Source organism: Dipodomys merriami, unplaced genomic scaffold (genome assembly GCF_024711535.1).
Source record: "Dipodomys merriami isolate MVZ:Mamm:240054 unplaced genomic scaffold, mDipMer1.0.p SCAF_14, whole genome shotgun sequence".
NCBI classification, from domain to species: Eukaryota; Metazoa; Chordata; class Mammalia; order Rodentia; family Heteromyidae; genus Dipodomys; species Dipodomys merriami.
In genome coordinates, this window is record NW_027202715.1 from 37,917,413 (window position 1) to 37,941,807 (window position 24,395).

The 24,395-nt window shown below is 38.0% G+C and overlaps 1 pseudogene; it reads left to right on the plus strand.

The window, feature by feature from the left end:
• Positions 1–301: 301 nt before the first annotated feature.
• LOC138825675 (cytochrome P450 2C25-like) lies at positions 302–23,742 on the plus strand (annotated as a pseudogene).
• The last annotated feature ends 653 nt before the right edge of the window (positions 23,743–24,395 follow it).

The following is a 24,395-nucleotide window of genomic DNA, read 5'->3' on the forward strand; positions in this document are numbered from 1 at the left end:
AGCAAGCCATTACTGTTGATAGGGCTTCAGAGCTAGATTCTCCACACCCAGAGTGTGACAGTTCATCCTGAAGCAGTTGATATCAACATTGACTTCAACAGGAGCCTAAAGGAATGATAAAATGATCAAGCATCAAATGCTGAATAAACACAGGTTCAAATCAGAATCTTCTATTCATTAGTCCAGGGACATTGGAAATGAGTTTAGAATGTTGAGACCTCAGCTGCATTCATTATGAAACATGATGAATACACTCGTTGGATACCATGAAGCATGATGAATACACTCAATAGCTGTAGTCATGTACAGATTAATCTGTGCACCAACTGCATCAGCAGGTGCATGGCATATTGCCTGCTGTTCAGAAAGTGACAGCTATAAAACTCACCACTGTGTCCATGTATGAACTTCGGAACTATTTCATACTCTGTGTACTAGACTAAGAGCATAAACATTTCAATGGTAATATCTGTTTGAAATAGACCAAATGATTACTTCTCTTGCTAATATTTGGGTTTTACTTCTCATATTCAGTTCTCAAAAGTCTATGGCCATGTGTTCACTGTCTATTTTGGTATGAAGCCCACTGTGGTGTTTCATGGATATGAACCTGTGAAGGAAGCCCTGATGGATCATGGCGAGGAGTTTTCTGGAAGAGACACATTTCCAGCAGTACACCAATTTAGTCAACGCCATGGTAAGTGTGCCTGAGAGTGTGCATATTTGCATAGTGGGCAGTGGGTTTGAGGGGAAAAGAACACAGAGATGTGTGGCTTTCACCTTCATCTGTCTGGCCTTGGATTTCCCTCTCAGTTTCTGATGCTCCTGCTTCTAGGGATCATTTCCAGCGATGGAAAATGATGCAAAGAGATGAGACATTTCTCACTCACGACCCTGCGGAATTTTGGGATGGGGAAGAGGAGCATTGAGGACAGAGTTCAAGAGGAAGCTGGCTGCCTGGTGGAGGAGTTCAGAAAAACCAGTGGTGGGTGCTGCTTTCTCGCTGACCCGTACAGGTTGCTGTCCTTGCTCTTGATGCCCTTGGGAACATTTCAGGAGCAGCCAGATCTTTCACTTTGGTTCTGAGTTGTGAGCTCAAGTAGAAGAAGAAGGTTTCAGTCTAATGGCAGGCAGCAGTTGTGCATCCAGGTTGTGAGTATCAAGCATCGTTGTACATGCAGAGTGATCATCAAACCTGTGTTCATCCTATTCTATCCCAAACATTGTTAGCTGTGCAAAGAATAACCTTATGAATGTAGATATTGTGGCTATGTTCTTGGCTAATGAACAATGTTTTCTCCTTCACATAAATGTGAGTTATTTTTTTGCCATAGCCAGGCTAGGACCATGGTCCTCTTGCCTCAGCCTCCTGAGCACTGGCATTGCAGACATTCTCTATCTAGAACAACTTGATTTTGAGAGAGGATTACATTAATATTTTGCCTGTACTCACTTATTAAATGCAATTTTCTTATCTCTGACTCCTGGACTTACTGATAAGTCATTTTACTTGGCCTTGTTTGAATTGTGTATTCGAAATTTATGGTGATAATTTCCCTACCACAGTCAACTCTACTCACCTACTAACTAAATCATTTTCAAAAGTGAATCTGATTAGTTATTTGCATCTAAATGACTGTTTTGAAATTCTCTCTTCCAAGTAAAGTGAAGAGATTGAAAATAAGAGTTTAACTGTAAATGATACATATTTAAACCTACGGTCTCAATGCTTTCCAAATTGTCCTCAGCACCCTGGGGTAAAACAATAGATTTTCTGACATATTAGAACACTATAATGTCTATAAAGCATGGCATACAGGAAGATAACAAGTTTCTTATGCTCAGAGGCCCTATACTATTTAGTCAGAACAATTTAAGTCATGTCACCCTTAGTTAGAGTCTACATGTGAATTTGTGAGATTGTTACCCATAAAACATATTGATGAATTGATCACAGCCATTTTGCTGCAGAGCTCAAAGCCAAAAAGAAATCTTGAGTAGAATTTAATTTCTTTATTATGGTCCACCAATATAAACTTGGCCTAAGTGATGAATAAATTCTAAATAATACTAAGCATATTGTTCAATTGGTAACTGTGTAGAACAGTATCCCAGAATCCACAAAAGTCGACTATGCCTAAATTAATTAATATTTGGAATTTCTTGGAGTTGACGTGCATTTACTCCCTCAGGATGGATATGCATCATTTTAATCATTGAGAAAAAGTCTCTCTTCTCTTCCCTCTTCCCTTCCTTTCCCTTTCCTTCATTTCTTTTCTTGCTTTATCTTTTCCTTCCTTCCTCCCTCCCTCCTTCCCTGTTTCTTTCTTTCTTCCCCTTTTTCTTTCACATTGTTCCTCTCATTTTCCTTCTTTATCCTCCTTTTTTCCTTCCTTCTCTTTTTCCTTTCTTTCTACTTTCTCTTTCTCTTCCTTCCTTCCTTTTCTTTTTTCTTCCTTTCTACTATCCAATGTCATTAATTATTTTTTACTTAGGACTTTTTTTGCCCCAGTCTATCCTTGGACTGTTTTTACCCTATTTTGCCTCTTAAATACAGATTAGGGATACAAAACATCACACTCAGGCACCATTTTATAATTCTTCTGTTGTTTCCTTTACCTTGAATGAAAAACTTTTAATTATTTACACTAAAAAAATCCATATTATGGTTTCTTTTCTTGGGTGGGGGGCCCGGTAGTGGGGCCTGAACTCTGGGCCTGGGTGCTGTCGCTCTTCAGCTCAAGGCTAGCGCTCTACCACTTGAGCCACAGCACCACCTCCGGCTTTTTTCTTTTTGCTTATGTGGTGCTGAGGAATCGAACCCAGGGTCTCAGGGATGCAAAGCAAGCACTCAATCACGGAGCCACCTTCCCAGCCTCCATATTATGTTTTCTATTCTTCACATTACTCTTTCAACTCTCATAGTTTAACTGTGCTCTGTTTTTCATTTTTATTTCCTCCAACTCATAAGCTAAGTTTAGCTTTCTTTAGCTTTCTTTTTTTTTTAGATTTTTTTTTATTGTAGGGATACTGTACAGAGAGTTTACAGTTACATGAGTAAGGTAATGAGTACATTTCCTATCCAGCATTGTTACCCCCTCCTTTGTTTTTCCCTACCGTGCTTTCTCTCCCCCACCTCCCCAGCTCCTACCTTCTCTACTCGAAAGTTGTACAGTTTGTTTTCAACATAGGGTCTTGTATATCTCATTGTTACAATGGGTCAACCTATATCCTCATTTCAGTATTTTGTTATTTCCCTTCCCCTCCCCAATCAGAAAAATGTATATATAAGATGCAGGGCACCAGAACCAAATACAGTGAAGACAGGGGTTATACCACGGGGAAGAACATACAAAAGAATCAAACCAAAAAAAAATCACATAGAACACTTTAGCTTTCTTATTTAAAGCAAGGTTAATTGCACATAAAAAGTTCCAGGTACCCACTAATTGATTACCATCCCTCTTAGTGCTGTTTTGTCTGTGTGCTTGACAGAGAGATGGGACTTGCTCTGAATGCATGAATGACCATCTCACCTAAAGCTAGCATTGCTGCCCAGAGGCCCAGCCCGGAGCCAGGTCTCGCACTTGCAATGCATCGCAACCAGCTGCCGGAGGACCGGGTGTCCCACTGCGCAGGCGTGCCATGCTGAATCCAAACCCCGCTTCGGAGCCTTGCCGTTCAAGCTCAGGGAAATCCAGTTACCTGGATACACACTTGTATGGTCCGGAAGACCAAGGAGGATTAGCACACAAGCGCTGCATGTGTCACCCTGCCATCTCTGATGAACACGGCGCAGACTCAGCAAAGGGGGTGAGCAGAGCTGGTTATACTACCATGGTGCCTACAGAACACCCAGCATCTTTCCAGGGAGCCGCGAGCCGCGAGCAGAGAGCAGAGAGCCGCTGGCAGAGAGCCGCTCTGAAGGGCTCAGGACAGGCCTGGATCCACGGGCACCTTCCACGCAGACACCAGCTCCTTCAGCGCGTGTGCCACACTCCTAGGCCCGGATTCCAGGAGGGCGTCCCCTCGTCCTGTGCCCCCTGGGCCTGCGCCCTTTTGTAGGCAGGCTATTTGGTTCCACTCAAGGCTGGCGAATTCACCGAAGGTCACAGTTCTAACGTGTGCATGGTCAAAGGACTCATTCCAAGTCAAAGCAATAACAGGCCTCCCTGTGGAACACAGAAAAAGCACCATGCAAAGAAACGCTTCTCTCCCAGCCTTGTCCCACTGGCGGACCCAAGTCTGGTGGAAGTTAATTTGGAGTTGCCGCAGACAACTCAAAATGTAAACGATACACCAGAGCCTAGCACAGCTGACCCGAACACAGCGGTTACTTTGAGAGCAGCAGCATGTTCCAGAAGCCTACTGTAGCCACAGCCTACAGCTAGGCCTCAGAACGGGGCACGGGGCAGGTTATTAAGGTTGCTGAAGCCTCCATCTTTACAGCTGGCTGACTTTCTGGAGGATTTCTGACAGAAATCCAGGAGAGCTGGTTTCGGGTTCACACAGACACTCTAATGGCTACAGACAGACATATTTGATACTTATTTGTAGAAATAAATCTGCCCATGGCATACTAGTTTGTTATATATATTATGTTATATCTATATAATTTGTGTATATATGTGTGTATATTATTTCATATCTATTGTACATGTGCATATATTACAAACAACACACATATTATATATACATATGTATGAACTGAACTGTATACTTCATTAAATAAATTATTTTCTTGTAGATCTATAACAGATTTCCTGCTCTCATTGATTATCTACAGAAAGTCATAAAAACAATTCTTGAAAATGTGAACTATGCTAAAAAAAATTGTGTTGTGAAAGAACACAAAACGAAGCTGGATGTAAACAGCCCTCCGGCCTTTAATGATAACTATGGAGCAGGTAAAGTGCTTACATCAGCTTGGGCCTTTCCTTGCTTAAGAGTTCTGTGGATCACTGGATTTGTCTGTAATTACCAGAGACACTCACATGCTCAGGCCACAAAAGACTGAAAGCACTTCAAGTTTTATTACGCATGTGATTCTACATCAAGTAACCTGAAAAACATAAACTGAATTTGCTCAATAATTTGTTCACATTTCCTTTCTTTACGTAAAAATCCACTCACTGAGGACAAACTGATTGTAAAGAGTAGACAAAATAAAAACTATTTTCAAATCAGTTATAAAATACAACATACGTTGACCTTACAGTTGTGAACCACTTGCATCTGACTACTGAATTTAAATTTTTTAAGTATATCTTATCTTTAAGTATTTGTACAAAACAAGTTCTATTTAACAAAGTAGTTTATAAACAGGATGCAACTTCATCAGTGATAGCCCCTTCAACAATCGCACCCCACTTCAACCTACTCTTTCCCTTACTTTCCTTAGTTTTGTGATAATGAAATCTGAGTGGCAGTAAAAAGGCTCTTGGGGTTTTTTTTCTCAATGTGTTTGAAAGAGTTCACTGTTAGCATCTTAGACATAGAACAACTGGAAATGATTCTTCTCACTACACATTTTAACTTTCATCTCATCCAATTCCCACTTTGCATTTGTTATGATTTCCACTTTCATGCATTGGGTACATACAGTTCCTTTCCAATGATTATCTTATGCATTCTTTTAAAAGCATATAGAAATTAGGATGGTTAGACATAAAAGAACAGTAGTGTTAATATTCATATATATATAGTTTCTCTTAACGAGGACTTTTGATATTTAATATTGCATTGATTTATTGTCCAATGTTGTTTGGTTGTTTGGCCTAAAAGCTGACACCCTTTAGCATTCTCAGATCTGCATATGGGATTACTTTACTGTTTGTATTAGCTTAGAATATCTTAATTACTGCTATATTACAAGCATGGTAATAGATTCTTATAATCCCAGCTACTTGAGAGATTGAGGCAGGATGACGATAAGGTCAGACACAGAAAAGCTCCAGATACATTGTCTCAAAAATGAGATTCAAACAAAAGGGCTGGGGTTATGGCTCAAGTAGTAGAATACTTGCTTAGTATACAAGAGATGCTGGGTACCTTCCCCCAAATAACCTCATTTCATAGAAATGTTATTGCTAGGTATAAAATTCTACCTTGAAAGCTTTTCTGTCTGTCTTTTAAATATATTATGCTAACACATGCTGACTTCCACAGTTTCTAAAGGAAAGTGAGCCAGTTGTTCATATTGAGACTACTGTATGTGAGGAATTGCTTCCCTCTTGCTGCTTTTAAGTGTTTTCTTTCTCTTTCATTTTAGGCAGATTGATTAAAATATGCTGTGGTATGAATCTCTTTGGCTTTGTCTTTACTTTCATTGAATTTCCTACATGAATATCATTCATGACTTTCCTTGAATTGGAAACTTTTCAGCCATTATTTCTTGTTTTTTCAAGAATAGAAAGAGTGGTTTAATATTTCCAGTAATTCTACTCTCTCCTCCTGAATACAAAGTAACTAGCACAAGTTCAAGATTAACAGATCCTAATTGAAATGCTAAAAGACAAACATACAGGTTCATTATCCATTTTGAATTTTAACATTTTGAAGACAGTTCTATGTGAAAAAAAATTGTTCAGAGACTAAACACACGTCATACTATAGAAAGAAGAGCACTGAGCAGGACCTGGTGGCTCACACCTGTAATCCCAGCTACTCAGGAGGCTGAGAGCTAAGGATCATAATTAAAAGCCAGCAGGGGCAGGAAAGTCCCTGAGACTCTTATCTCCAATAAACCCCTAGAAAACCAGAAGTGGCGGTGTGACTCAAGCAGTACTGTGCTCACCTTGAGCTGAAGAGCTGAGGGATAGCACCCAAGCCCAGAGTTCAAGCCCCAGGACTGACCAAAAAAATAAAAAATAAAAAAAGAAGAAAGAAATGAGCACTGATTTTTCTAGATATTTTCAATATCTGACAACATATGTTATTTTATATTGACTTTGTAACCACCTACCATATTTTTTAACAGATGTCATTTCTCTTCTGCTTATTCTATCCCGTTATGAATTACCTCTGTTGGGAAAAGGAGCAGAAAAAAATGTTTTCATCAAAATATAAATCTGTCTGCTTGAAATACATGGTGTTCTGAATATAATAAAAAATACACACAAACAATAATCTACCTTTACCAATTTGAAAAATCATTAAATAATTATAGCAGAAGTACTGGGGTCTTGGGAGACACCATAAAACCATTAGAGCAGTATATTCATACATCCAGGGGTGATATTCTACCCCCAATAAAACCATTCCAGGAACATTGGCAGCAAGGTAAATTGAATTATCTATAAAAAATATCATGTTTCCCATTTACTCTTGCTAAAAAATATTTTAGGCTAGAATGCTGTTATAGAATGCTATCATGTTGTACATACCAAGACTTCTAAGTAGACATGCCAATCACTGATTGATTACCACCATAGAAAGTAAGACCAATTGCATCCCAGAAATTGTATTATCGTAAGGGTACATAATTCACTGTTCTGCTCTCAGCTGTCAGCAAGATTTTGTTGAATGAAAGTCTGTTCTCTCACCACAGGCTGTTCAAAGGCCCTTCTGAGAACCTAAATAACACTTATGCTCCAGAAATACTACTACTCAAAAGAAAAATAATGTAGTCAAATGAAATTGACTAAATTTAATTGATGAATGAGAAATCGCATGGCTCTGTGGCCTCATATTCTATAATTCTAGGAAAATATGGTCTATGGAACCATTCAGAAATACTTGGAATTCCCATAATCCATGTGATTTCCTTCCTATATCTCTTTTTCTCTTTTACTTCTCTCTCTCTCTCTCTTTCTCTCTCTCTCTCTCCCCTCGACTTTCTATTTCTTTCTTCCTCATATTGTCACTTCTGTACTTTTCTGAGTAGAGAGACATTCCTTCTATATTGAAATTCTCTTTCCTAACTAAAAAATATTTAGACAGTGCCTAATATTTATATTTCTTTTTCAATTTTTTATTATCTTTAATTAGTTGTACAAAGAAGTTCCAATTCTACAAAATGTTAGATGAATACAAGGTGACTGACAACATTGTCACCCATCGCTCCTGACCCTTTCCTTCTCTCATTTTTTTAAAAATTGAGATTAGGTGATTACATAAATTTCACATATTTCACAGTATTGTAGAATAATGATAGTTAAAATCACAACTAGGGGCTGGGAAAGTGGGTCAGTGGTAGAGCGCTTGCCTTGCATGCCTGAGGCCCTGGGTTCGATTCCTCAACACCACATACGCAGGAAAAAAAAGCCGGAAGTGGCACTGTGGCTCAAATGGTAGAGAGCTAGCCTTGCGCTGAAGAGATGAGGGACAGCACCCAGGCCAGAGTTCAAGCCCCACGACGTGACCCAAAAAAAAAAAAAATCACAAACATATTGTCATTATCATGGTCAATACAGTTTGTGAATTCTATGAGCTTTCACAATACAAATTATTTTTTCTACATCAGGTGATGTTTACATTTCTTTCCTTTTGTTTAGTGTAAGCTGTTCCCTCTTTCCTTCTTCTCCTTTCATTCCCATGGCTGTCTTTTGGTTGCTTAGTCCTTTTTCTTCTATGTCCAGTGCAGCTGATTGGCCCCTTTGTTGTATGTTGTTCCCTTTCCCACTTATTCTGTGTCCTCCTCCAGGCTTCCCTCTATTAGGTGTATATATATATACCATATATATTGTCAAGTACATGGAGTCATTTAGTAATGATATGACAGAATGTGGCTGTCCTTTGTTTCTCAAGTCCTCTTTATTTTGTCATATCTTCTTGCACTTTTGCTTTAGCATCTACATATCAGGGAGACTATGTGCCATTTATCTCTTTGTTGTTGTCTTAATCAAAATAATTTGCTCTAGTTTCATCCATTTCCCTACAAATGCCATTATTTTGTCCTTTCTAATGTCAGCCATTATTTCTTTGCCTTCTCTCTGTCTGGCATGCTAGTGACAAGTATTTTGTTGTCCTTCTGTTCTGTCCTATATTTGTTGCAAGTGTCTGCTGCTAATTTTTCTCCTTTTATTTATTCTATTTTTTGTTGGCAAGCCATATATGGAATGATTACATCCATGTATTCCTAGGAAAAAGACAATAAACAGTCAGAATTTACTTATGAAAACTTGGTAATCTGTGCTACTGATCTGTTTGCAGCTGGCACAGAGACCACAAGCATGGCCCTGAGGTACGGTCTGCTATCCTGATGAAGCACCTGCAGGTTGCAGGTACAACCACAGATGAGAATTAAGTGTTGCCAAGACACTGCTAGTGTCCTTCATTTTATTTGTTAACAACAGCTTACTGTTTAACCATCTGTGCCACCAACTAAAGATAACTGGGGAAGACAGCTGAGAGAAGGAAGGATAGCGGGATGGTAAGAAAGGCATGGCAATACACTCTGTGGCTGTAACTGTTTTTCTTGGAAGGCAATTTTTGGCAGGAGTTGTGACAAACTGGCATGGGGATCACATACTGGTCTTAATACCAAAAGCCAAGTTGAGGTTGCATATAACGGCTCACACCTATAATTCTAGTTACTAAGGACATGGAGATCAGGAGGTTCATAGTTCAAGACCAGTCCAGGCAGAAAATTTGCAAGATGCCATCTGATGGACAGGCCATCAGATATCATGTTACAAACCTATAATTATAGCTAACCAGATGGCTATGATGAGGAAGATGGCAGTGTTTGCCCAACTGCCAAAATTGCAAGATGCTACCTGTAAAATAAAAAGTAAATAAGAATGGGAGCCAAGGCTTGAGTGGATGAGCAGCTGCCAAGCTATAACAAGGCTCTGAGCTCCAAACCCAGTACCACAAAAAGTAAAATTCATTTGAATAATAAGTCTATTGTGGATTGATATCTTGTTGTCAGATAATTCTAATGAAGAGAAAGAGAGGGAGAGAGAGATAGGTGATCTGTGTTCCTTAAGGTTCGATCAAATTTTTGTTTGGAAATAGCAGATGTCAGAGAAGATAGGGCACAAGGCTGACAATGGAGGCTTCCCTTCCCAGCCTTCCTCCATGTCTCCATTCATCAGGGAACTGGTTTTCCTCCACAAGGAGAGGGTCACTTAGGAGAGGACCTGAGTCTGAAACGTCCTGCACACTAGATTTTGGCTAGCAGAGAAAGTTGTACATTGGGCTAAATAGGAATGTTTGTGAAAGACTTACCTTCAATTTTAAAAATCATCTCTTTTTCCCTCACTCATAACTCCTGAATGTAGCAACCAGTTATATTTCTAAATAGCTTTAAAAAATAATCAGGAATCCTTCTATATTTTTATCATCTTATTTAAAACTTTTCTCCAGGTTCCCATCAAAATTAAAGGAGTAAAGGGTACCTACCCTAGACAGGGTGCCACGGGATTTGATAACACCTTATATAACCCCTCTTCAGATCTCCTTTACAGTTACAATAAAAACATAAACAAAATGTTAGCTGTTCTCTTCTAAAATAAAAACAAGCCCAAAAAGCAGGCCTAAATCGTGTTATAATTCAGTTTGTTTCAAGTTAAAAGAATACAGAGAATTTTTTATTGTGAAAATACCATACAGAGGGGTTATAATTACATGGGCAAGATAGTGAGGACATTTCTTATCAAACATTGTTGCCTCCTCAGAGAATCCTTTAAGAAACATTAAGCCTTTGAGGAAACAAAAATGAAGCTAAAATTCGAAATTTCATTAGCTTTTTATCATTGCGGTGGGCATCACTGTGTCAGGCAAAGATCATCAATGAAAGCAAAGAATAGAGAGGGTAACTTAGTAGTTATTTCCACACATTAAATACTTTGCCATGTTTTCAAATTAACATATAAAGGTAAACAGACACGACAGAGGGATCTGACAGATACCATCTTATCAAATGAGGGAGTTAGCATAGTGAAATTATTGTCCCCCTCACTGATGTGATTACATAACAAAAATGTTAATTATATAGGGAAAAGAGTAACAAAATCTTTACAAGCTACAGTGGTTAAAACATAGCATTACAAAGAAAATGAAGCACTGAATGAATAAGGGACATAGTATCATCCATAAGTTGCAGAAAATAATAAGCTCTTTTCAAAATTATATATCGATTTGTGTGTGTGCATGTGTGTGTCTGCGTGTGCATGTGTGCGTGTGTGTGTGTGTGTGTGTGTGTGTGTGTGTGTGTGTGTGTGTGTGCCCATCTTAGAGCGTTCAGCTGCTTTAATTCATGGCTATAATTCTATCACTTCAGCCACAGCTCCACTTCAGCTTTTTTTTATTTGTTAGTTTATTGCAGGGCTGTGCTCCCTGCAATGTCATCTGCTCCATTGTTTTCCAGAATCGTTTTGATTATAAAGACCAGAACTTCCTGAACTTGATGGAGAAATTGGATGAGAACTTCGAGATTCAGAGCTCACCATGGATACAGGTGAAGCCAAGATCTTTTCTTCCTAAGAAAACACTTGTCTTTTTTTGTTGTTGTTCAACAGACTCAAATTAAATAAAGAGCCACTAGTAAGGTGAATACCTGGACACAGCTGTGCTGCCTAAAGAACGGTAGAGTGCCATTCAGGAAGTTACTGCCTATGGCAACGTGTTCTAGCATTTTCCCTGTTCTATTTTGGTAGTAGCTTCAAAGTTTCTGGTTTTATATTAAGATCCCTGATCAACTTTGAATTCATATCACTACAGGGCAAGAGAAAGAGTTATAGTTCATTTACTGCAGTTCCAAAATAGAGCAATGAAGCTTGTTGGAAGTGGTTTGGGAAGCAGGGAAGGGAAGGATGAGGGAGAGTAGCAGAGGAGGTGAGTCTCATCTAGATATATTGCACAGCTGGGCCCTGTTGGCTCATGCCTAAAATGCTAGTTACCCAGGAGACTGACACCTGGAAGATCAAGGATTGGAGCTAGGCAGGACAGAAAAGTCTGACAGAATCCATCTCCCAAATCGTCAGCAAAACTCAGGGCAGGAGATATGGCTCAAATAGCAGAGCACCAGCCATGAGCAAGAAAGTCAACCAAGAGCCTGAAGCTCTGAGTTCAAACCCCAGTACTGGCACTAAAAGGAAAGATGCATTCCATTTGTATGTGGACATGTCATAATGAAAGCCTTTGACAGCTAACTGATGCTAATAGAAATGGAAGAAAACCAGTATATAGTAATCAGCTGAGAAAGATGTCTAAGCCTATAGGATTGACTCAAGCTAATGAACTCAAGCAACTACTTTGATATTTCCCATTAAATCCCAAAGGATTTGATTCTAAATTGCATTGTTCAGTTCCAGAGAGATGCCTAGTGGATCAGTGGATATCCAGGTCCTTAGTGAAGCTTTACGTTTCCCACAGGTTTGTTTTCCACTAAGAATCTCATATTCATTCTATTACTGAGCAGAAGTATTTTTTCTCACAGAAGAAGCATATTTGGGACAATAGAAGCTGCTAGAAATCACTGAGTAGAGTCAGAGTGTTAGCTGATTCCACTGTGATCCTAGATGGTGAGGTAGCCTGGGGGGAAATGAGAATATTGAACTATAAAAATTCCTCACAATGTCTTCCCTTGTACTAATTTGGCTTGCCCTAAACTCTATAAAAATAATAACGATGTGATCATGGAGAAGTCAGTTAGATGGTTGGCATGAGACTGAGTTGTAGGGCATCCTTGAATCCTTCTCACTTTATATGTTCCATCAAAACTTCCCTTCAAACTGGGCACCAGTGACTTATGCCTGTAATCCTAGCTACTCAGGAGACTGGTATCTGGGGGTTGCAGTTCAAAGACAGTCCAGGCAGAAAAATTTGTGAGACTATGATCTCCTAAAGAAACTACTCAGAAAAAGCCAGAAGTGGGACTGTGGCTGAAGTGGTAGAGCACTAGACTTGAGCACAGAGAGGCTCAGACACAGAGTCCAGGCCATGAGTTCAAGCCCCGGGACAGGCCAAAGAAAAAACTTTCCCTTCAAGGTGGTTGCAATATAACATTTCTATTTATAGCCAACTTTTATATAATATGTATAGTATGACTATACAAATATAACTTCTTTAGTAAGTTATTTTTACTTTTAGATCTACAGTCTTTCCCCCGATCTCACTGACTATGTACCAGGGAGTCATAACACAGCAATGAAAAATGTTGCTTATATACAAAATTATATTTTGGAGAAAGTAAAAGACCATGAAGAATCGCTGGATGTTAAAAATTCAAGAGATTAAAATGAAACAGGTAAAATGTAAAAATATCTGCACAGTTATTTGAATCCTTGAGCATTTTGTGACACAATGAGTAGTTGGTGTTATGAGAGATGTTTAAACTATTAGTCCAGCAATGCTTGAAAAACTAAATAGCAATTATGTAAATTAAACTACACTACTCATCCCAGGAAACTTAAAATTAATTTATTAAATAATTAGAATACATTTTTTTTCTTTGTATAAAAATCTAGTTAAGGGTGCTGGGAAGGTGGCTCAGTGGTAGAGCGCTTGCCTTGCATCCATGAGGCCCTGGGTTCGATTCCTCAGCACCACATAAGCAGAAAAGGCTGGAAGTGGGCCTGTGGCTCAAGTGGTAGAGTGCTAACCTTGAGCTGAAGAGCTGAGGGGCAGTGCCCAGGCCTAGAGTTCAGGCCCTACAACCAACAAAAAAAAAAAATCTAATTAAGGAGAAGCAGAATTCTCAGGGCAGGTGAAATAGAAACAATTACCATGCAAAGTATAGTATTATTATATAAAGATGTGTATAATTATTATACAATGTATAGAATAGAAGACCTAATCAGTGTGCACTTTCTGCATGCTCTGAGAGGTAGAATTGGCTTTGAGGAAATAATCCTGGAAAGATCCTTAATTGGTCATGGTTCACCATCCTCTAAAATATTTTTAAATTGTGGTATTTAAAATATATGTATATCAGTATTATATTGGTATACTTTTCACATATTTATTATCTTGTGCAATGGATTTTATTGTGATATTTCATAGATGCATATAATGTATTTCAGTCAATTTCACCTCTTCTATTATGTTTATTAATCCCTCTTCTCTCTTTGTATATAAATTTCAGTGGGTTTCATTATGATGTATTCACATGAATATATAACTAATATATATGTAGCATATATGTACAATAAACATAAATAATGCATAGATTATAAATAGATAGATAGATAATGTGCTGCAATCAACTAAGTATAGTTGATTCCTTATTGGGTACCATGGGGATTACTGTAACAAATATATGGCAGTCTAGTGTGAAATTACAGCAAAATACCTTCTGACTACACATTTAATCCTCCTCCCTTCCAATTACATCCTACTTCAGTAGTTTTGGTCACAAAGTACATCTTTAATATATTGGGTACCCATACCATTCATCCATGATTATCACTTCATGTATTATCTTTAAAAAGTGTATAGAAACTAAATGGAGGTTGCATATAAAAATATAGTATTAACATTCCTGTTCATCTGTAAGGTGATATATAACAAAGATATGTATTTCTTCATATGGCATGGATTTGTTGTCCAATATGTTGTAATTTCTACTCAAAACCTGACTCCTCTTAGCACAACTTGTATTATAGATCTATTCGTGACAGACTCTTTTCTCTTTTGTTTATCTTAGGAGTATTAATTTCTCTTGCACGATAGCAGGATATGATATGAAATTAGTGTTTTAGTCCATGACATGGAATCATTTCCACCTCTTAGATTTTCATTAATTTTTTTCAACATTTATACAGCTTTGATTATAATAGGCAATGTGCTCTGCAACTATCAAATCTTCAAATTCATTTCAACAGATGGAAATTTTAGTATTGGTGTTTGCGCACACTATCTAGAGTAATTTTACCTTAAGAGTTAAGAGTAATTGTAATTTGATGATCATAGAAAGGTACATAAAGAGGATATTCCCTAAGTTGGTTTCGTTTGATGAGCTTAGAAAGCACATGAAGTTGATATAGTCAAAGGTGGTATCTCTTTTCCTAGCAAGTACAAATGTTGAGAGGTTCCGTATATTTTAATTATTTTAATTACATATTATTAGACACATTACAAGTCATCTGGAGAATATAAAAGCATGATGGTTTAATGTTGGTCTAGAGACCAGCTAGAAAATGATGTATTTTGACCACTTAATGATTTCCTCATTCAACATTTAAAACTGCAACCTTGTTGACAACTTAGTTTCGCACCATCTTCTCAGTCTTTGGCACTGCTTTATTCATCCTCTTTCGTTCGTACCAATGACAAGTTAATGTGAACACTTTTTGTCTTCATGATTACTGTCTCTTCACCTCATGCATTCCTAGTCATTCCTTCTCAGGTTCCCTAGACCACCTGACTTGGTGCTTCCCATCTGCTGGACCATCTTGTTTGGATGAACCCATGCTGAATCCTTGTGACTCCTAGGTTTTGCTGCCTTTTAGAATTTTCACATGTAACATTTAGCATGTGTAAATTTTTGATACAAGAAGTTAAATTGGAACAAGGAGCTCATGTTTATAATCCTACTACTCAAGTGATTGAGATCTGAGGATCAAAGTTTGAAGCCAGCCTGGGCACAAAAGGCTTTGAGACTCTTATATCCATTTACCAGAAAAGTGGGAAGTGGAGTTCTGGTTCAAGTGGTATCACACTAGCCCTGAGCAAAAATGCTCAATGACCACACCCAGGCCCTGAGTTCAAGCCCTAGGACCAACAACAGCATCAATAAGAAAGATGATTGCAGAATTTGCTTTAGACTTGTAATACCCTGTCCCTAATTTTCCTACTTGTTTTGTTGTTGTTGTTATTGTTGTTTTTGGACATAGGGCTTGAACTCTGGTCCTGGGCACTGTCCCTGAGCTCTTCAGTGCAAGGCACTTGAGCCGCAGCAACACTAACGGTTTTCTTGTGGTTAATTGGAGATAAGGGTCTCATGGACTTTCCTGCTGGGGCTGGCTTCAAACTGAACTCCTCAGATCTCAGCCTCATGAGTAGCTAGGATTAAAGGCGTGAGCCACCAGCACCCCGCTAATTTTCCTATTTCTGTTACTCAATTTTCTTATCCTTTAAAAATTAGAGAAAATATAGTTATTAGTGGCTTAAATGAGTGGTGAGTTTCATGCTTTCAAATACAGAGTCGCAGTATCACATAAGTTAGAGTAGAGACAACACAGTAGCCCTGAAGCCTTGGTCTCAACTAGTGTCACCTCTGCCATGACATTGTGCATTTCTCTTAGTGCTTTACTCTCCAGGTTTATGTAAGATAGTGTAGGTTCTCTATAATCATTTATACTGGTAAATGATGTATCAGATAATTATATCAATCCCAGGAGCAGGAAAATCAGAAGGAGCCACTGGAATTAATAATGAAAGTTTGATTTCATACTGAAAGTTGCATCTGCTTTATTTGGTGCTGAGACAGAAACTACAAACACAACAATGAGATACCCCCTGTTACCCCTGATGAAGGACCTTCACATCACAAGTAGGCGAATTACAGGAAAACATGGGTAAGATGCTGCTAGAGATTTGCAGATATGTCTCCCAATTCAACATCCTGTGCCACCAGCTGTAATCAAAAAGAAATGATGAGAAAAAGCAGTAGGAAAAGCAACAAGATTCTCCTCTGGTGTCTGGATTTTATGGAATGTAATTACTGGAAAACTGCCCCAACACAAGTTGACATACAATTATATATTAAATTTACACCAAAAATGCTGCGTTTTGAATAAGTAAGTTCTTCTACATACCTTTCCTCATTCTGACAATTCTAATGCTGCCATAAGCCGAGAGAATTCTTGTCATCAATGCATAAGTAGAAGTCCTAGAAATTAATGAGGATGTCTGAATTAAATTCCATTCTTGGACATGTTCTAAAAACAGAGTCATTAGAAAGGTACTATTGAGGCAGGAGCCATACTTGAAGGAATTATAAAATTTCAGAAGTCTATTTTTATAAAAGTTATGTCTGATAAAGTTAGAATTTTACAAGGACACTGTAATTTTTATCTTTTACAATGTTATTTTACATTTAAAGAGTTGGACTTGTGAAAACCCTGTGTTAAGATTTAGGAAATAATGCTAAAATAATTTTAAGTGAGGATTAGTCCTCTGAGGGAAAAAAGGAGAGAATAGTAAAGAGATAAGTATTGTTTACCAAAAATCTGACCCTCAGAGTAGATCTACTTGTGATAAAAATAACTGAGCCAGACACATGATGTTTTCACCTAAATGTGGCAACAGGAAAAGTTCTGAGGGAAGATAAAACAAGCTATGTCTCCAAAACTCCCGTAAAGTTTACTATTTAGAAATACCAAGTGTGAAAGAAGATAGAAAAAGAACTTAGCAAACAGATTCTCTATGCTCAAATTCTCACCACACTTCCACTCATCAGGTGAAAAGAAAGGCTCTCTCTCCAGAGAAATTTGAACCTGGAAAACTCTGTACTCAGAAAATTTGGGTAAAGACAGTGAAGTACAAAAATGAGAGGTCAGGCAAAACCCTCTTGTTGTTTGTGATGCACAACTTTCTATCTCTCTTGTTTCCTGAAATTCTTCCAGAGTGAAGAACTATAAGAACCTCCATATTTTACCAGTTTGATAGAAAATTTTCTCCATGTACCCAGCAGAATAGATGGAATAAAAACATTCACTCATTATAAGGTTGTACCATTCCAGAATACCAGGATTAGAAAGATCATCACAACTTCCAGAAAGACACAATTAAGTCATATGTAAAGAGAAGATGGAGACTGCTTCAGAATTCTTAAGAGTAACTACTACCTATGTATTGGTGAGAAAAGGTGGAAGAATTAGACTTCCATATCATACCCCATTTTTTCTTTTTTCACAAAATACCATATAGCATATTTCACTCAGTTATCTAAAGCCAAGACAAAGAAAATTATGAACTCCAGAAACTGGGACAGAAAGGTAATGGGGTACTCTCAGACTGTCACTGAGGCTGCTAGAAACTCAACTTAGGAAACGCCCACATCAGAACAAACCAGAAACCAATGATGCAAGGAAAGAGGGGGATGCTGAGAATGAAGGAGAAATGGCCAAGGTTCTCAAATTTCCCACTACTGACCATTATTGCTAGATATTTTAAAACACCTATCTGAGTATTTACAAATAATTCTAACTCCGGAAATGGAAGCTCATGAACTGATATGAAAGACAAGAGAACAATAAATGGAAAGTTTCCACCCAGGAAACAATATTTCTGTAGCCAGAATGATTGAAACTGTGAATGCTGGTTTAAAATCTCAAATACTATATCTAGTATATTGTTGTAATGAAGTGAGGAGAAATGTGGGTGTGTATCCCCATGTTTCTATTTGTAGATATGGCTAAATATAAGAGATAGAGATGTAAGTGCAAATTTTGATCTCACATATTAGGAAATCAATAAGTATTCTCTAAAAGTGATTCAAAAAAACAACTAGGCACCAGGTACCGATGGCTCACGTCTATAATCCTAGATACTCAGGAGGCTGAGATATGAGGATTGTGGTTTGCAGCCAGCCCAGACAAGAAAGTTCATGATACTCCTATCTCCAATAAACTACTCAGAAAAAGCCAGAAGAGGTGCTGTGGCTCCAGTGGTAGACAGAAACAGGTCTGAGGCCCTAAATTCCAGCCCCAGGTCCAGCAAAATAAATAAATAAATAAAAGCATCATTATTTAGAAATATGAGGGTAATTTTCCAAAGCAGATACTAGGATGCCCAATATGACTATCATTAGAAAGTGGTTGGATAATGGGAGTATTACTGCACATTGCTCATATGCATATACAAACACAAACACAATTTGTATAATGTTAAAAATAAAAAATAATATTTCTTATTTTTCTTTGACAACTATCATTTCTACTTTTGTATTTTATTACCGTATTTTAATTGTACAAAAGCATTTAATGCTAATACTTCTAGACTTGCATATAATATACTTTCTTTTTTATTATCATTAAGTAGTTGTACCAAGGGATTTCAATTCAACACATCAGTTCCTGAGTTATAATGCATTTTAATCAATGTCACTCGTTATAAAGTACTTTCATCCATATTTTTACTTCTGTCTATTTTTTGAAATATAGTCTTCTACTCATATCAACTACAGAAGCTAAATTCTCTTTTTAAGACCTATCATTTGTTCTATATATTAATATTGAAAATAATTTTATGGTAAAATCATCTCTTTTATCCTATTAGGTGATAAAATAGAGGTTAAATATATTATCATATATTTTCCTATATACATCAAAAATATTTCTGAATTAGAAAATGGGAATATTCTATTAACATCTTAAATATTATACTGTTGTCTTAGACCCATTTATGTTATTTGTAGTTCATGAATTATCATTCATATTTGTGGAGATTAGTGAAATCTAGAGATATAAGTGAATATAATAGTTTCCTCAAAAATATACTTTTGTTTGTTTGTTTGGTTGGTTTGTTTTGGGTCCGGTAGTGGGGTCTGAACTCTGGGCCTGGGCACTGTCCTTCAGCTCTTCAGCTCAAGGCTAGCGCTCTACCACTTGAGCCACAGCGCCACTTCTGGCCTTTTTTTTTCTGCTTATGTGGTACTGAGGAATCGAACTCAGGGCCTCATGTATACAAGGCAAGCGCTCTACCACTGAGCCACCTTCCCAGCCCTCAAAAATATACTTTTATTGTTAATGTTTTATTCCTTTTATTTTGTAATTTTTATTATAACAATATTATAAGTATGTGATACCGATGATAATATACTTCTTATGTGTTAAATAAAGGTATTTTACTTCAATTTATAAAGTATATTGGATGTACATTAATAGTCTTTTTTGGTTTTTGTGAATTTGTTAAAAAAGAAGCTAAACTTTATGGATATATTAATGCATTATAAAGCTATTCAGTAAAAGACTTATGCAAGTATATGCTGAAGTATAAATACTCCATGGTGCATGCATTTTTTACCTCAAATCTTGTTCAGTTTCATTATCACAATTTATGAAGCACTGACTTACTCGGATCAATGTGCCTCTTTCCTCCTATTCTGCCATTTCTTATTATGTCTCACCAGCTAAAGTGAAGGAAGAGATTGACCGTGTGATTGGCAGGCACCGCAGCCCCTGCATGCAGGACAGGAGCCAAATGCCCTACACAGATGCTGTGCTGCATGAGATCCAGAGATACATTGATCTTGTACCCATGAGCCTGCCCCATGCAGTGACTACATCATTCCCCAGGTGGGCTTGTTTCTTCTCAGCTGAGGCTCCATAGGGAGCCTGAGTTCCTGAGGTCACTGTGGGATTCCCTCCTGCACACCACATGAGAGAGCTGGGAAAGTCTCCACTCAGTTGGCTGCTCAGGAGAGTCTGTGTTATGGGAAGCTGATGGCTATATATCCATGCAATAATGTCCCTGGCATCTGGCACTGTGAATTTTCCAATTTTTGTTCTGCCCCTTAAACTCTTTTGTTTTGGGGTGTTCTTCCTTTCACCTGTGCTTAGAATTTGTATTTCCAAATGAATCTCACAAGTTTATTATTACAAGTTCCCAAAACGCTTAACTGGGATATTTATTATGACAGTAAAATTCTAGATAAATTTGGGGAAACTGTTGTTGGGACTCCTTCAATTCATGAATAGGTTATGCTCCCAGTTTACCTATGCTTTACTTTGGTTTTCAAGTAGTATTTTGTTTTCAATACAGTGGCGTACCAACATTTTCATACACTTTTTCAAAATACTGAGTATTTTGATTGTTCTTATTCTTTTTGGGGGTGTAGGGGGAGGAGGGCCTTGGGCTTGCGCTTTGGGCCGGGGCAATGTCCCCGACCTCTTTTTGCTCGAGGCTAGCTAGCACTCTACCACTTTGAGCCAAAGTACCAGATCCAGTTTTCTGGTAGTTAACTGCAGATAAGGGGCTCATGGACTTTTCTACCTGGCTGTCTTGTAACCACAATCCTCAGATCTCAGCCTCCTAAGCAGCTAGACTTACAGATGTGAGAAACCACTGCTCCTTTTGATTCTTCATATTTTTATGGTGCCTTTGCAATACTTTCTACATGATGTTTAGAAAGATAATTATTTAACCGTCTGGTGACCTTATAATATGTAAGCTCAGGAAATTTATTACTCATTGCTAATGATTTATTTGTAGATATATTTGGAGCTTTCAGATGCATTACCACAATATCTGAGTTAATATTTTTATGCGGGCTTTTCCAATTCTTGTGTCCATAATTGTGTTTTGCTGAATTTTTGCACTGGCAGCCAGGATGGTGTAAAACAAAATTGCTGTTAGTGGCTATCTTTGTTTCATTTGTGATTGGCAAAAAATGTTCAAGCTTGATATTACACTGTCAAGTTTCATATCTTAAGTAGATTTTGGAAGATTTTTTTAAAATATACATAAATAGCCGGGCGCCGGTGGCTCACGCCTGTAATCCTAGCTACTCAGGAGGCTGAGATCTGAGAATCGCGGTTCAAAGCCAGCCCGGGCAGTAAAGACCATGAGACTCCTATCTCCAATAAACCACTAGAAAACCGGAAGTGGCGCTGTAGCTCAAGTGGTAGAGTGCTCGCGTTGAGCTGAAGAGCTGAGGGACAGCGCCCAGGCCCAGAGTTCAAGCCCCATGACCAACAAAAAAAAAAAATAATAATAATAATAATATACATAAATAAAAATAAAGGATAAACTTCCCTAATATTATGAGTTTTTGACATAATTACATTTATGCTTCTATTAAGATAATTTCTCTGTAATGATTCTTCTTTTTAAAATATTTATTAGAAGGGCGATGTGCAGAGAGGTTACAGTTGCAGAAGTCAGGTAGAGTACATTTCTTCTTGAACACTGTCACTCCTTCCCTGGCTTTTTTTCCCTTCCCAGTTTTTCCCTTCCATCCCCACCCAAAAGTTGTACAGTTCATTTTAAACATAGTGTCTCTTGAATTCCACTGTTGCATTTGCTCAGCCTTTGTCCCTCACTTCTCTGTTTATTATCCATAATAAGTATTATTTTTCATGCCTGGGGTCATTCTTGGACTGTCCTACTTTGTTTAAAATTGTCCACATTACGGCAAGCACTGGGAATGCAAAGGGGAAGATGGCAGGAAAACTTCTTGGCTATGTCACCTGTCATATCTGGAGATGTGGATTTAGTGAACAAAAGCAATGTCCAGAAGCAGCTCCTCCTGGAGGAAAATACTCTGTGACACAGACATAGACAGCAATAAACATTAAAGGCTAGGGTTTGTGTCTTTACTTTGGTGCTAGCGTGAACACAAAATAAAAATTGGAAATATTCTTGTCAATTGAGGTTTCCAACTGAAAGCCAGATATGAGTTTATGTTATATTGTTAATCATCTGCCATATTATTTTCTTTGGTGTACATTAATTGTACAATTTGAGGTGCTTCCTACATGTGTACAATATACTATGACCATGTCATTTTTTCCTTCATTTTTCACAGTACTAAAGTTTAAATTCAGGACCTGCCCATCTGGCTCTCATACTTTAGAGAGTTCTGGGTACTGCTGAGGTGGTAGATCTCTGCATCATGCCTAAATAGCAGGCTTCGGTTTTTCTGTTTATGTCTTGATCTTGTCTCATTCTATTTTCTTAAGAGTTGGTACATATTTGTGGTGGGGATCCTTCTTTAGTGTGTGTGATTGTTCCTATGGGATAAGGATGGGGAAACGCATGTGACCCTGGGCCTGGTTTGGACCCTTAGTTAGCCCTGATAGTTTGAAAGCTTATCCTCCACCTCCTCCTACATCCTTGTTCCTCACCAGGCTGACAGCTGCCTCCTGTCATGAGGAAGTCTAAGAGAGTCTTGTCCTCTAATGAATGACCAAAAAAGCCAGAAGTGAAGCTGTGCCTCAAGTGGTAGAGTGCCAGCCTTGAGCAAAAATTTCAGGGTCACTTCCCAGTTCCTGAGGTCAAAGCCTATCAGCACCCTCACACACACACACACACACACACACAAATGATACATATAGACATAACTTTCAATCTGTCGTTGACTAAATAAAAATCATTCCCATGTTATAATCCAGGCATCAGTTTCAATTTTTGGACAAGGGTATAACACTGCACAGGGTAGAGGTGAGGTCAGAACCCATAAACCCCTAGTCTCATAAGCTGCCCATAGTAAAACATTCAGTTAAAACAAATTAAAGCTGGGCACCAATGGATCATGCCTGTAATCCTAGCTACTCAGGAGGCTGAGATCTGACTATCACAGTTCAAAGCCAGCCCAGGCAGGAAAGTCTGTGAGACACTTATCTCCAATAAAGTACTCAGAAAACCGGTAGTGGCACTGTAGCTCAAGAGGTAGAGTGCTCGCCTTGAGCTGAAGAGCTGAGGGATAGCGCCCAAGCATAGAGTCCAAGCGCCATGACCGAAACCAAAAAGAAAAAACAAAAACACAAATTAAATGTTCTCCACGTTTGTACTGTTTTTCAGTGTTCATGCTAATCACTGACTTTCAAAGCAAACAAGACTTTCTTAATTGCAGTATCCATTGATTAAAATGAGGATTAGGAACATCTGGTGTTTTTTATCTTGAGAACTTGTAAACGCTATTTAGTAAATGAACTCTTTATATACTTTTTGAGTTTATGCATCAAAAAATGTTTACGATTCACAAAGTTCAGAACTCTAAACTATTAGAATCTATCTCAACATTGATAGACCATTGTTTTATTTTGGATAAACTAAAGTTGATGACTTATTTATAGATTATTTACTTTATTCCCTATGAGTATTCCCACTCTCCTCTATAGGTCATGATGTGAAGAAGGGTTTTACAATAGATAAATGATATATGATATACTATATGTTCCAAGAGATATATCTAGCTACCTGATTTAAATCCTGTACAGTGTATGCAATTATTAAAAACCTAACATGGAACTCGGGCCCATGGCTGTTGCCTGCATTATTAACTAACTACTCAGAAGGCTGAGATCTGGAGGATTACAATTTGAAGCCAGCCCTGGCAGAAATGTACATGAAACTCCATCTCCAAAATTACTAGAGAATCAGGATACAGACATGTTTTAAGTGGTAGAACACCACCAAAGAAAGCAGGCTAAGCAAGTGTGGAATCCTGAGTTCAAACTCCAGTTCCACCAAAAATAAAAACATGGGGCTCCATAAATATAATTTTATATTTTATGTATTAATTCAAATATAAAACAATCATGTCTAATTTTTCCATGACTTGAGGGTTTCACTGACATATGTTTCAACAGGAAAACAGCCAGTTGTACTAAATACCTTTTCAGGCCTGAGTGGCATGTCCTGGGGATCAATGCAGGGCCTTGGCACTGTCCCTGAGCTTTTTGCTCAAGGATAGTGATTAATCAGTTGGGCCGCAACACTACTTCTGGCATTTTGGTGATTAATTGGAGATAAGATTCTCATGGAGAGAGTTCCGGGAA